This window comes from Benincasa hispida, chromosome 12 (assembly GCF_027475165.1).
Source record: "Benincasa hispida cultivar pf3 chromosome 12, pf3_genome.v1.1, whole genome shotgun sequence".
In the NCBI taxonomy this organism is placed as follows: domain Eukaryota; kingdom Viridiplantae; phylum Streptophyta; class Magnoliopsida; order Cucurbitales; family Cucurbitaceae; genus Benincasa; species Benincasa hispida.
The window spans coordinates 21,324,855-21,337,263 of NC_143489.1; positions in this window are offsets into that span (position 1 = coordinate 21,324,855).

Here is a 12,409-nt window from a genome sequence, read left to right on the forward strand (position 1 = left end):
ATATGAATGTCGTAGTACCTATTGGTCTTAACTCAAGTGGATCATCAGTGGCCTTGAGTAAGTAATTTGAGATGATTACATAGTTGTCCTATCACATTTTGGAAAAGGATACCATGATGAGAATATAATTTCTCACTAAAACTATTAGGTTAAAAACTATTTTAGTCTTGTACTTTTGGTTTTGGTTCATTTTGATCCTTCTACTTACAACTTTGGTTTATTTTGGTCCCTATACTTTCATGATGTTTATTTTGATTATTGTACTTTTAACTTTAGTTCATTTGGATCCTTATATTGTTAGAAAATGACCATTTTAATCCCTCATTTTTATGGGATCAAAATGGTCATATTTTGAACATTCAAGGACCAAAATGAACAAAAGCGGAAAGTATAGGATCTAAGCATAAGAACTCAACAGGATCCCCCTCGAATCAGAAAAAAAGAGGGTGTAGGTCCCGTTGAGCTAAATGAATTCAAACCAAAAGTAAAGGCCCAAAGTAGTATTTAAACTAAACTAATATTATCTTTTTTATTTTGTTGAAAGAAGATTGATTATTAGGTTGACTATGTGTGTTCATAGGGAAAGCCTTCCCTAGAAATGAGAGCCTGAGCAGTGGCACCAAAAATGATAGGGTTTGGGGACCCATCTGTTTCTGTTGAACTTATTGTGGTTGGGTACTACTGAAGAATAATAGTCCCAACATTTTGAGCATACTCATGTAAGATATACACCATTTTCAGCAAACATAATGCATTGTTTAAGTTGAAACTAAGCTAAGGGAACATACTTTTGATTTGATACCAATACTTTGGCCCTATGTGCAAAAAACAGTATCAAAATTGGATTGTCTCTGCTCCCCATTTGTTACATAATCAATATGCATATTTGTATATTTCCTTTAGGGCAGACCCCACCCAGCATTTGATGAGAAAGGAAAGCATAAGAAGTTAAAGAGCAATCTTGTAGTGGATAATAAAAGGAATTCAACTGTTTTTGTCCTAATTTGTCACTAATTTGAAAAGCTAAGCTAACATCCAACTTTGTTGGGTCAATCAGTTTCATGGGATTTTTTTCTCTTTAGAGGGGAGCTCATTTGTACTGATTTTGATCTGCATGACATTGTGTTTGACAACTCCTCCATCATGTTAGTTGCCTTCACAGATGGACCTTGATGTGTCTTCCATCTCTTACTTTTCCACCTAATGTTCCCTGTCTTCTAGTGACCAAGAATTTCTGATTAGAAGTTTGCAACCTTTTTCTTTTTGGGATAAATTGCAACTATCAACATATTTTAGGGGTAAAAACCACTCCTAAAGTGTGGTCGCAGTATCAATAACACCCACAAACTTTTAATTATAAAAGTTCGGCCCTCAAACTTCTACAAGTGTTAAAATTGAATTCTTAAACTTAGAATAGTTATAGAAAACCCTGAAACTTATGCAATTATTACAATTTCAATTTCTACTATGATGTAAATTTGAGGGTCTAATTTTAACACTTGTGTAAGTTTGAGGGATTCAAATACAATAGAAAGTTTGAGGATATAATTGCAACTAACCGCCGTACTTTGGGAGTGGTTTTTGCAATTTGCCCCTTGTTTTTGTTTTTTCCTTTCTTTTTGAAGACAGGTGTTGGATGGATATATTTTGTCTGCAAAAGTATGTACGATATATCATTTTGAATATCTTTTCAACTTCAAGACTTACCCTGAAATTTTTTTGTTGCCTTTCTTTGAGAATTATTCTACATTGTTGGGGTACATGTTATTCCACTATTTTCTGCCTAACCTGTTATGAAATGATATAATCTATGAAGGATATGATTTATGGGTGCTTTTGGCATGGCCCAATGCATTCTTGCATGGTCTACAGTGTATTTTGTACTTGAAATCTTCTACTTAATTTACAAGTGCTTTTTGGGAATAATCAAAATTACTTTGCGACAAAGCACTTATGTTAAATTTATCTTTATTCATGAACTTAAGCTTTCGAGTCAATTAGTGATTTAAGATGGTATTAAGATAGGTTGACTCAGGATGTCTTGTGTTCAAGTCCCTGCCATATTATTTCCTCCCCATTTAATATCGATCACCACTTTGATATTTCTTCATATTTCAAACCCATAAGTGAGATGGAGTGTTAGATGATATATAATTAAATCTACTTCGCTTATCAGCTTAAGGTTTTAGGTCAATTGGTGATTTAAGATAATATCAGAGCATATGGTTTAGGGAGGTCCTATATTCAAGCCCCTTCAATGCTATTCTCCTCTAATTAATATTCATCCACTTGTTAGGCCTTTCACATATTCATGCCCACAAATGAAGGGGAGTGTTAGTATACTATTAAATCTACCTTCATTCATCAACTTAAGCTTTTAGGTCAATTGGTGATTTAAGATGGTGTAGGAGCAGGTTGCTTCAGGATGTCTTGGTTTCAAGCCTTTGCTTTGTTATTTTCCCCCCAATTAATATTAATTTTCACTTGTTGGGCATTCTTGCCCATAAGTGAGGAGGAATGTTAGATATTATATTAAATTTGCCTTCACCTATGAACTTAAGTTTTTGGGTCAATTGGTGATTTAAGATACTTGTGAAGTACCTTTGAACTAAGTGCTTGTTAAGTAAGATACTCCTAAGTTTTGGGAGTTGTATCAATTAAAACTCAAAACTGATAGTTGTGTTAATCTAAATCCTAAACTTTTGTAAGTGTATTAGTTTAACGTTACACCCTCCAGATTTTGTTTGACCAAAATCATATGAAACTTATGATTTTTCATATGATTTGAGTCAATTGAACTCCCAAATTTTCATAAGCTAATCAATTTAGCCTTTCATTGCGATTATCTTTTAAAATCATCAATGCTTTAATTCTTCAATGTGTCTAAACTTTTCAAATGTCGGTTTGCAAAATGAATTTTAGAGTAAATGCATGGTTGACTTTCTATGTTTACGAATTTAAATTGATTCTTAATAAAATTTAGGGTTTTAATTGTTACGATTACTAGTTTCACACGAACTTTTTCCAAACGGAATGTAGTGAGGGTGGAAATTGATTTACTTAAAAAAAATTTAGGTTTAGTTGATATAATTCTGAAAGTTTAGGGATATAAATTGATATTCCCTCTTTATTTTTATTTTCTATATTATGCAGACTTTGTGCATATAAAATCAATTATAAGTAACGACTATAGATCTTTTTTTACTTAGGCCATGTTTACTGATATGTAATGAAAATTGATGTAATAAAAGGGATGATTGGACAAATGTCTAATTTTTAAAATGTATTTTTTAAAAATATCTAAATTCAATTTATATCCTAGAAATGTCTAAATGTAAAATATTTGCTAAAAGACGTGGGCAAATATGCCACAATATTTAAATACATAAATACAAAATCTTTAAAATAAATTATAGATTCAATTAAAAAAATCCAAACTACTAATTCTCCTCCTATATTTATGGTAAATGTAACAAATCAAAAAACACAAAATGTAAATAACTAAATCTAAAAAAAATCATACCGAATTTAGAATACCTTAGGGAATCTACTAAATCATGCCAAGAATGTTTATATTTTCAAAATAGAAAATGCAAAATAGACAATAACTTAATTATTGAAACTAAAAAAATATCTGGAGTCTTGAGCAAATACCTTATTAGTATTTAAAAATTTCTTAAAAGATATTGCCCCTTTATCTCCTTTCCCTTTCTCCTATGGCTTCTTAATATTATAACTCGAATATTGGGAGATACCCACTATCTCAGACACACTATTCTTAGAATGAGAGCTCATTTTACTTGTATTAAAAAGTAACTTAAAATCTTCGTAAGATTTTACTCGCACAAATACCGTCACGCTTAATTATCCTTGATGCAATGCAAATACGGTACTTAATAACTAAAATTTTTGTTAGATTAAGTCATTCTACTACCTTATATTAAAAAAAATACCTTGTACTAAAAAATATTAATACTAGTCCAGTATACCAAAAGTTGAGTCACCACCATAAAAATATTATATACCTTCAATTAAGACCCAAAACCAATTTCTGCGGTCTTCATGATATTAATCATTATAGCTTCCTTCTAGATCTTCAAAATTCACCGAATGCGGTTATAAAGACAATGATGACAAAGTGATCTCATTTAGAATGTTCCAAAAATCTTCCTCCATCAGAAACAAAACCCATTTTCCATGGTTGTCCCAGCATTCGACGATCCCAATTTCACTATCCCATCATCAATCTACAATGGAAGACTTAAAACCCTAAATCACATTCAATCATAATCGACCAAATCCTGCTTGACCAATGTTGCAACACTAATTCTACAAAATCCATGGAATTTCCAAAATGCAGAGATTAAATGATTCGAGAGCATGAAAAATTCAACCATGGCACCCAATAAGAAACAAAAATTCTAAACCTACCAAATCTAAAAAAAAGCATAAATAAAATAATTTTTTTTAATTAATTACAAATATATTATTTTTGGTTTTCAAAAAAAGGTAAAATGCTCATCCCAAAAAACTAGAGACGCCCAAGGGGCGGGCGGAGACGGGGAAGCCCTCCTCATCCCCATCCCCGCTCTCCTATTTCATTCACTGTCCCAACGAATTTCCCTACGAGGAATGGGACGGGGATTCCTACGGTGAAAATTTTCTCGCCATCATTTTCTTTGAACAATTTTTTAATTAAATCTATATTTTTAAAAATTCCTTAAACATATTCAATACAACTTTCATTTAAATAATATTATCAATTTTGGTAATAAAAATAGTAATACACATTCAATTTAAAAAAATATAATTAAAATGCTAAATTCTCATCATTTTTATAAATTAAAATTCAACAATCAAAACATCCTATCTTCAATATTACATCTAAGGAATTAAAATAATAAAGTCTTAAACTTAAATAATTAAAACCTTCATTATTATCCTAACAAAGTCTACAATATATATATATACACGTACAAAAGTCGAGGTAAGGTGGGGACAAGGGGCGGGGTCGGGGTTGGGGAATATTCCCCATCCCCGAATATCAGAGAAAAAAATTCCCCACTTCCTACTCCATTTCCCGCCCTAGTCGGGGCGGGTCTCCACGGGTCTTGATCCATGAGTTTTTTGAATATCTCCACGAAAAGAACTCAAAGATATCTTAAAATTTTTTTAAAAAAAAAACTCCCAACAAAATCGGAGTAATTAGAGGGAAAAATCGAAATAAATTAAAAATGACTACACTCATATTTAAACATTTAGACATTTTAAAAAAAAAATTAGAATTAGATATTTTTCAAGACCACATCCCTAATTTAGACATATCCTACAATTTCCAATTGTAAAAAGCCATAATTGCAAAGATTACTTCCGATCACGTATACTTAGAATTATGAATTTGTCACATTTATTGTTACTGTTACCATTTAAGGTCAAGCAGTAAATGTAACAATAACAATAACGGTAATAGAAAATGTAACAGTAAGTGTAACAGTAAATGTAACAAAATCATATCTTTCATATTGTAACAGTAACAATAATAACAAGCGTAACGATAACGATATCAGTGTAATTTTCAAATGCAATTAGATCGAGTAATCTCCTCTTGTCAATTAGTTTATATGTTTTGATTATAGATTTAGAAGTGGATCTCAGATGTTAGTACGAGTATAAAACACAAGTAAACAACGGCAAACATAATCAAACGAGGTCTACTTTTTCAAATTATCAATGACTAATTATGTTTACCTAGGATAAACTAATCTTTTTTATTTTTAGTAGAAATCCAACCAATCAAGTAATATACAGATTTCGTTTTTTTTTTTGTTTGACTTTACTAATGGGTGAAATTTCTTTAGCTCACAATAATGTTGATATGTTTAATTCCACCACAATAAACAGGATTCAACTCAGTGTCTTCTGATCGACACCAATATTTGTTTGTATTCAACAAAATCCTATTACCAATAGAAGTATACACTGCTAAAATATTTCCCCAACAAAAAGTGCATTCTTGCTGATGAAAACACGTAAGAAAATCGTCATGGAAAACATATAATATATCAAAGATTACAACTTCTGATGTGATGTGAATGGTAAATGTAGTGTGCCCACCGAGCAGTAAGTGCGCCATTAAACATTTTCATTGACATTTGAAAGGACATTTAACTGTTGGAACAAAATACAAACTCTTTCTTTTACTTTTCATAATCTTCTCTAAGTGCTTCAACACACATTTTCCCATTCTCTCTCTCTCTACAAAAGATTATGATGTCACTGTGTGTATATGTATATATTTTTTTAAAAAAATTAAAAGTGGCTCTATTTGCTTCAAAACTACATCTTGAAAAAGGTTTTATCATGACAAATTTTCTTAATTTTTTTTAAGATGTTTTTTTTTTTGGCTAATATAGTCGGGTTTTGACGAAATGTTAGAAGGGTAGTTTGTCTCATATCGATTAAATTGAAGAATGAGGATGAACTTCAAGCCTATAAAAAGAGTCTATGCTTCTAATTTCAAATTGTCCCAGTTAGAAACACTTTAAACTTAGTGTGCTAACTCTAATTAAATTTCTTTTGTATTCTCTAGTTGGAGGGTGGAAAAAAGGTGTGAGTAGTTGAAAGTTTTGAGAGAATACTCTTGTAATTAGAATCATGGATAGAATTGTTCTGTATGATTACAATAATTTTTCATATAGTGTATTACTTTTTGGTGGGTTGTGGTTTTTCTCCAAGTTAAGAGTTTTCCACGTAAATTCTTGTACTTCAAGTTTTATTGTTTTATTTTAGTTTCTCTGTTATTTTTCTATTTATTTTTACGATAGAAGTGGGAGATTTTTCTTAATAAATATTACTGATGTTCTACGATCTTCCCAGAAAAAAAGAGAGGCAAATTTGGTTAAAATCAAACTAAATGTCATTTAAGTTATTGCTTTCGTTATTATATTAACGTTGAAATTATAAGTTTAATCCTTGAACTTTCAATTTTGTGTTTGTTTGGTTATTGAATTTTCAATTTTGTGTTTGTTTGGTTATTGAATTTTCAATTTTGTATCTAATAGGTTAATATTATGCGTCTATTCAACGAGGCGTCAACCAATCTTTTGAAAACTAAGAATGTGGTTGATGCTATGGTGAAACTTCTTCGTTGTGTAGATGTCATTTCTATTGTTAAGCATAATCACTTGTATAATTTTGTTGCTCACCATTTTGTTCGAGTTGTGGAGGATTGTTATGATGTCCAATCTTCTTCTCCTATTCAAGAAGCTCATTGGAACTCTTGTTTTTTTGATTGGATGTCCTCTACTCTTTCCGAAGACTTTGCTTGTTGGTTTTATGAAATTCTTTAACAAAACCTCTATACTGAATTGGAAAATTGTTGCATAATGAAATTCATCTAAGTCAGTAAACAACACTCATAGAATGATTTGAAAAATAGATATTTAAGTGAATCTTCTATATCATTTGACTCTTCAAATCATGTTATTACTAGACAAATCACTAAACAAATGGGTGCCCATTTAGGCTGCTGAAGATTAAAAAATAATAATAATAAAAATAAATAAATTAAATTGTAATAGGAAAAAGAGAAAAAATATATGTGGAAATTTTACATAGTGATCCATGGGGGGACAAAATATGAGAAGAGGGAGAATTTGTAATAAGGATTATTACTTTTTGTGGAATTAAATAATTGAATTAAAGTATACATTTCAAATGAAATGAGGGGGTTTGGTGGATAAAGTGGTGGTCAGTCAGTTTGCCCATTTCTTTACAAAATCTTTCATATCAAAGAAAAGGACCCCTCTAAGAAAATGATGGTGGTATGTATATATATATATATATATATGGAGCAATAAAAAAGGTACTTATCTTTTATTGGATAACGATAGATAATTCAACCGTTATCTATTTTCAATAGAGAAAAATTTGGATGCTTCTTTAGATATATCTATCTTGGTGTATCCTAATAAAATGCTTCTACGTAGTATTTTTATTTTTTTAAAAATATTTTTTTTTATAATTTCTTTTTTTGTATGATAAAAAGTTAGAGTTGTACCTAATCAATGCTCTTTTTGATATTATTATGTCACTTTTCTCTTCCTTTACAAGTACTTGTCAATTTAGTTTACTTGTAAAAGAATGTCCATTTGTGTAGACCAAGGCTGTAATTTGAGACATCTTTTGATAGTGTAACTTTGGAGTGAAGCAATTTTTTTTTGTTTTTAATATATATATATTTTTTCTCTTTATGGATATAAAATCTAGTAAAAATAATACAAATTAAGAGTGGTACTTTTATAAAAAATCACTACTACTGTTATCGTAAGTTTGACGTGACTTTTTGAGACTTTTAAGATAATGAAAAATACTATAATTGAAGTGAGATTTTTAAAATTAGAAAATTGTTGAAAAATATTTATACAAATAGCGAAATTTAATTATTTTCTTCTTTTCCATCTTCTCCTTCTCTTTCTTGTCTTTTTTCAACAAATTTTTTTCTTCCTTTTTTCTATTTATAGTTTTGTTGCTAGTTTAAAAATGTTAATTAGAATGATAACGATAAACAATGGAAGACCAAATATAAACAAGTGACAATAGATTTTGATAGTTTTATTGCTAGTTCCAAAATAATAATTAGAATGATAATCATAGATAGTGGAAGACTAAGTGATAGACCAAGTGATAGAACACTATCATTATCTATCATGGATAAACATTGATAGTTGTCTATTTCTGTCTATCTGTGATAGACAATGATATTTTTTATCACTGTTTATCAACAATAAATTACTATCAATTGCCTATCAATAGATAATCATTTTGTTGTTGTTAGTTGTTGGTATTTTTTGTTTTGTTTTTGGATAGTTTATGATACATATACTAGACATTGTTATTGAAAATTTTGTTGCTTATAGATAGTTGTGATAAACATTGTTATCAATGTCTATCATAGATAAACGCTGATAGAAGTTTATTAGTGATATAAATTGATACAAGTTTATCATTGATAGACAGTGATAGAAGTCTATCAATGTCTATCAGTGATAGAAACTGATAGAAGTCTATCATTGATACTATCAGTGATAGAAATTGATACAATCATTGATAGAGGTTGATAAAAGTCTATTAATGTTTATCAGTGCTTTTTTTTACTATTTCTATAAATAGTTTGATATTTTTTCTATTTGTGAAAATTTCTCTTAATTGAAAGTAATATTCTATTTTATATATATATATTTTTTAAGAAATATCAATTTACAGTAATTTTAGAAGTTGTATCAATTTAAAGAAAATTATAAACTAATAATTTTATGAATTTTAATTTTGAACTTTCGCAAGTGTATCAAATCCTAAAGTGTCAACCACGAGCATTAAAGTAAGTGAAAAAAACAAACACGAGATAGTGTAACTTTCATTATAATTAATTTTTTTTTGCTGTATTTTCATCATTACCAAATTCATGAAACAGGAAGTGAACAAAAACAAACACATTTATAATACAAAACTAATTAATTATTGGGAGCTTTCTGGAGATCAATTGGTTCATTTTTATCATATGGGTCTATGAAGTACTAAAAGTTAGCCTCCTCAAAGTCATCCTTCTGAATTTCCTCTTCGCCTTCTTCACCAATTCCAATCTCAATTGGTTCAAGTTTATCATTCAATCTTTGTGTGATCTTGGGACATTAGCAGAGATGAAGTTTAAATAGACTTGTTGATCTTTTGATTTTGGGTATTTAGACGTTGTTTACATATATTGCTTCTTATGTATTGATTCGGGATATTCGTGGGTTGAATTGGGTTGAAACACTTTTTATACCTAACCCAATTATTCGGATGGTAGATTTCTTCAACCTAGATAACCCTTATTAAACAATGAACACATTGAGTTGGATTGGTTCGAATTAATCGGGTTGCTTATTTAAATTTTTATTCTAATAATAAGTAATATATAAATTTTTATTTAATTATTTTCATATATTGGATTAATATTAACAACTCAATTTGCATTTATATCATGAAAAATTTCTTTCCAAAATGCTAAAAACTTATGTTTAGGAGTGGATGGAGAATAAATATTCTAAAAGAAACATGAAATTGAATAAAATTAACTAAGTTTGGGTTGGTTTTGGTTATTTTAGGTGAACCCATTAACCAATCCAACCCATAAAATTTTCATTTATTTGAATCCAACCCAACCCAAAGAAGTTGTTAACCCAACCTAAATCATATGGGTTGGGTTGGGTTGATCGGATTTTTTCGAATCATCGGATTTTTTGAACATCCCTAACTTTGACCTTGATTTAGTATTTTCTTGTTGATTTTCAACTATTTTAGGAAATACATATCATGTTTAGTTTTCATTTATTTAACTTTTTTTTTTTTTTTTTTTGTAATCGCTGATTCGAACAGATGATACTTGTGTTACTGATAGTCTTCAATCACTACATGTGTTGTTATACTTGTGTTACTAAACACATGTTTCTTTCTTTTTATTTTTATTTGTTGATACAAGCACATGATAGCTGTTTTTTAGTCTATTGCTGAGAGACTTTCACAAAAAAACATGTAGTTTATGGAAAAATATTGTTAAGTTAAACTGATCACTTAATTTAGCAATCTAGTGGAGTCTTAATGATGAGAAGATTAAGATATAAACTAATTTCACAAAGGAGTATGAGACCAAGAGCCTAGAAATAGGATTGTCGCGTCACCTTAGAAATAAGGAACACCATAGAATAAAGAAATTGCATGTGAATTAATCTAAGATCCAACTAACCATAGAACTATAAGCATTAACTTCTTAGAGCTTCAAAAGGAACTTAATACAAGAACGAATAGGAGAAGTTTTCTGTCCATGTTAAGTCACTCTGTCCCAATATGATGCAGTCGCATTGCCCAAGGCGCATTGCCCTTTTGGTTGAAACACAATTGTGTCATTATTGGTCAATAGTTAAGCTCAAAATCACTTATCTATTGGTTACCCCTTGGTTTGCATAAAAAACTCTTTCTTAGAAAAATTGAATTGCATAAATAGTTTCGTGGAATTCGAATACTCCAAGATTTATTATTTTATTGACAATGTATGCTTGCACTTAGACCATATTTATTCTCATTTTTGTCACTCATACATATTTGGTCGATCAAGTTTTGGTGCTGTTGCTGGGGACTATTTCAAATTCAATTTTTTTAAGAAAAGTGTGATTAGATTGCGACCACAATATCTCTTTCTCATAAACTCTGATTTTTGTTTGCTTTTCTTTTTTAGGTTGAACTTAATGCATAAGAAAAAGAGCTTATCATTTTTGAATTAGACCTATTGTTCAAAATGACCCATAGAATTGTTCCACATGTAGTTGCAACATTGACTGCACAATTTGCACAAATAGCTAACACACTGGAAAAGTTATATGGGAGAAACAATACCTCTGTTGCTCCTAGCTACAAATTTTCTGATACATTTTGTTTTGATTTCTACGAAGATCATGTTTTTGAAAGATGCCCATATTTGTCTATATCTTGTGTTTATTGTAGAGGAAAACATGTATTTGATGATTGTTTTTATAATCCTTACTCTTGGTGTTGTATAGGGCAAGAAGGTAGTCAAAAGTTGTTGAATCCTTTTCTAAATGAGCATAAGCAAGGATGAAGGGAGTGCCTTAAGACTTCATAGGAACCCCAACTAGATGTTAGTAGCTTTGAATCAGTGCTTAAATTGCAACATAAACATGTCCAATAAGAAGCACAAGTGTTGACAAGCATTCAAGAGCTTGTTAAGGAATATAAGGCAAACATGGATGTCAAGATTAAAAGTGAAACAACATCTCAATAAAATTTAGAAACCCAGAAGGAAGATTGTGCAAACAAATTGAAGATCAACCCACAAGGTGTTGGGTTTATGCCCTAAAACTTGTAAATAATAAATGTTATTAATTGATCATCATCGATAAAATGTTATAGATGTTAAATCAATAAATATTATTCTTTGTATTGTTGTCTATTTTGTCTCAATAACCCTATTTACGTGTTTATCTATTCCGTCTAGTACAGTGATTTTGTTTATTGTAACAATCGAATCACGGGATGCAATACGATCTCACACGAGAGATGCTTCTGTTGGGATCGATGTCCTAATTCTCCTGGAGTCTCGTTGTTTTGTAAAGATACACATTGTTTAATGAATAAAATAATTGTTATTTAATTCTAGCATTTACTCATATCGAATAAACAAAGCTCTTTAGTTATCTTATGTGAACTTAAGCATATATATGTGATATATAAGTGGATCATGCCTTAAGTGATAACCTAAATAGGTTTGTAGTATAAGGATTGAGGTGGGATACCTGAACCTGATGACACTACGGATACAACCCGCTTTGTAGAGGTTTGCAAGTGTTGTAAACTA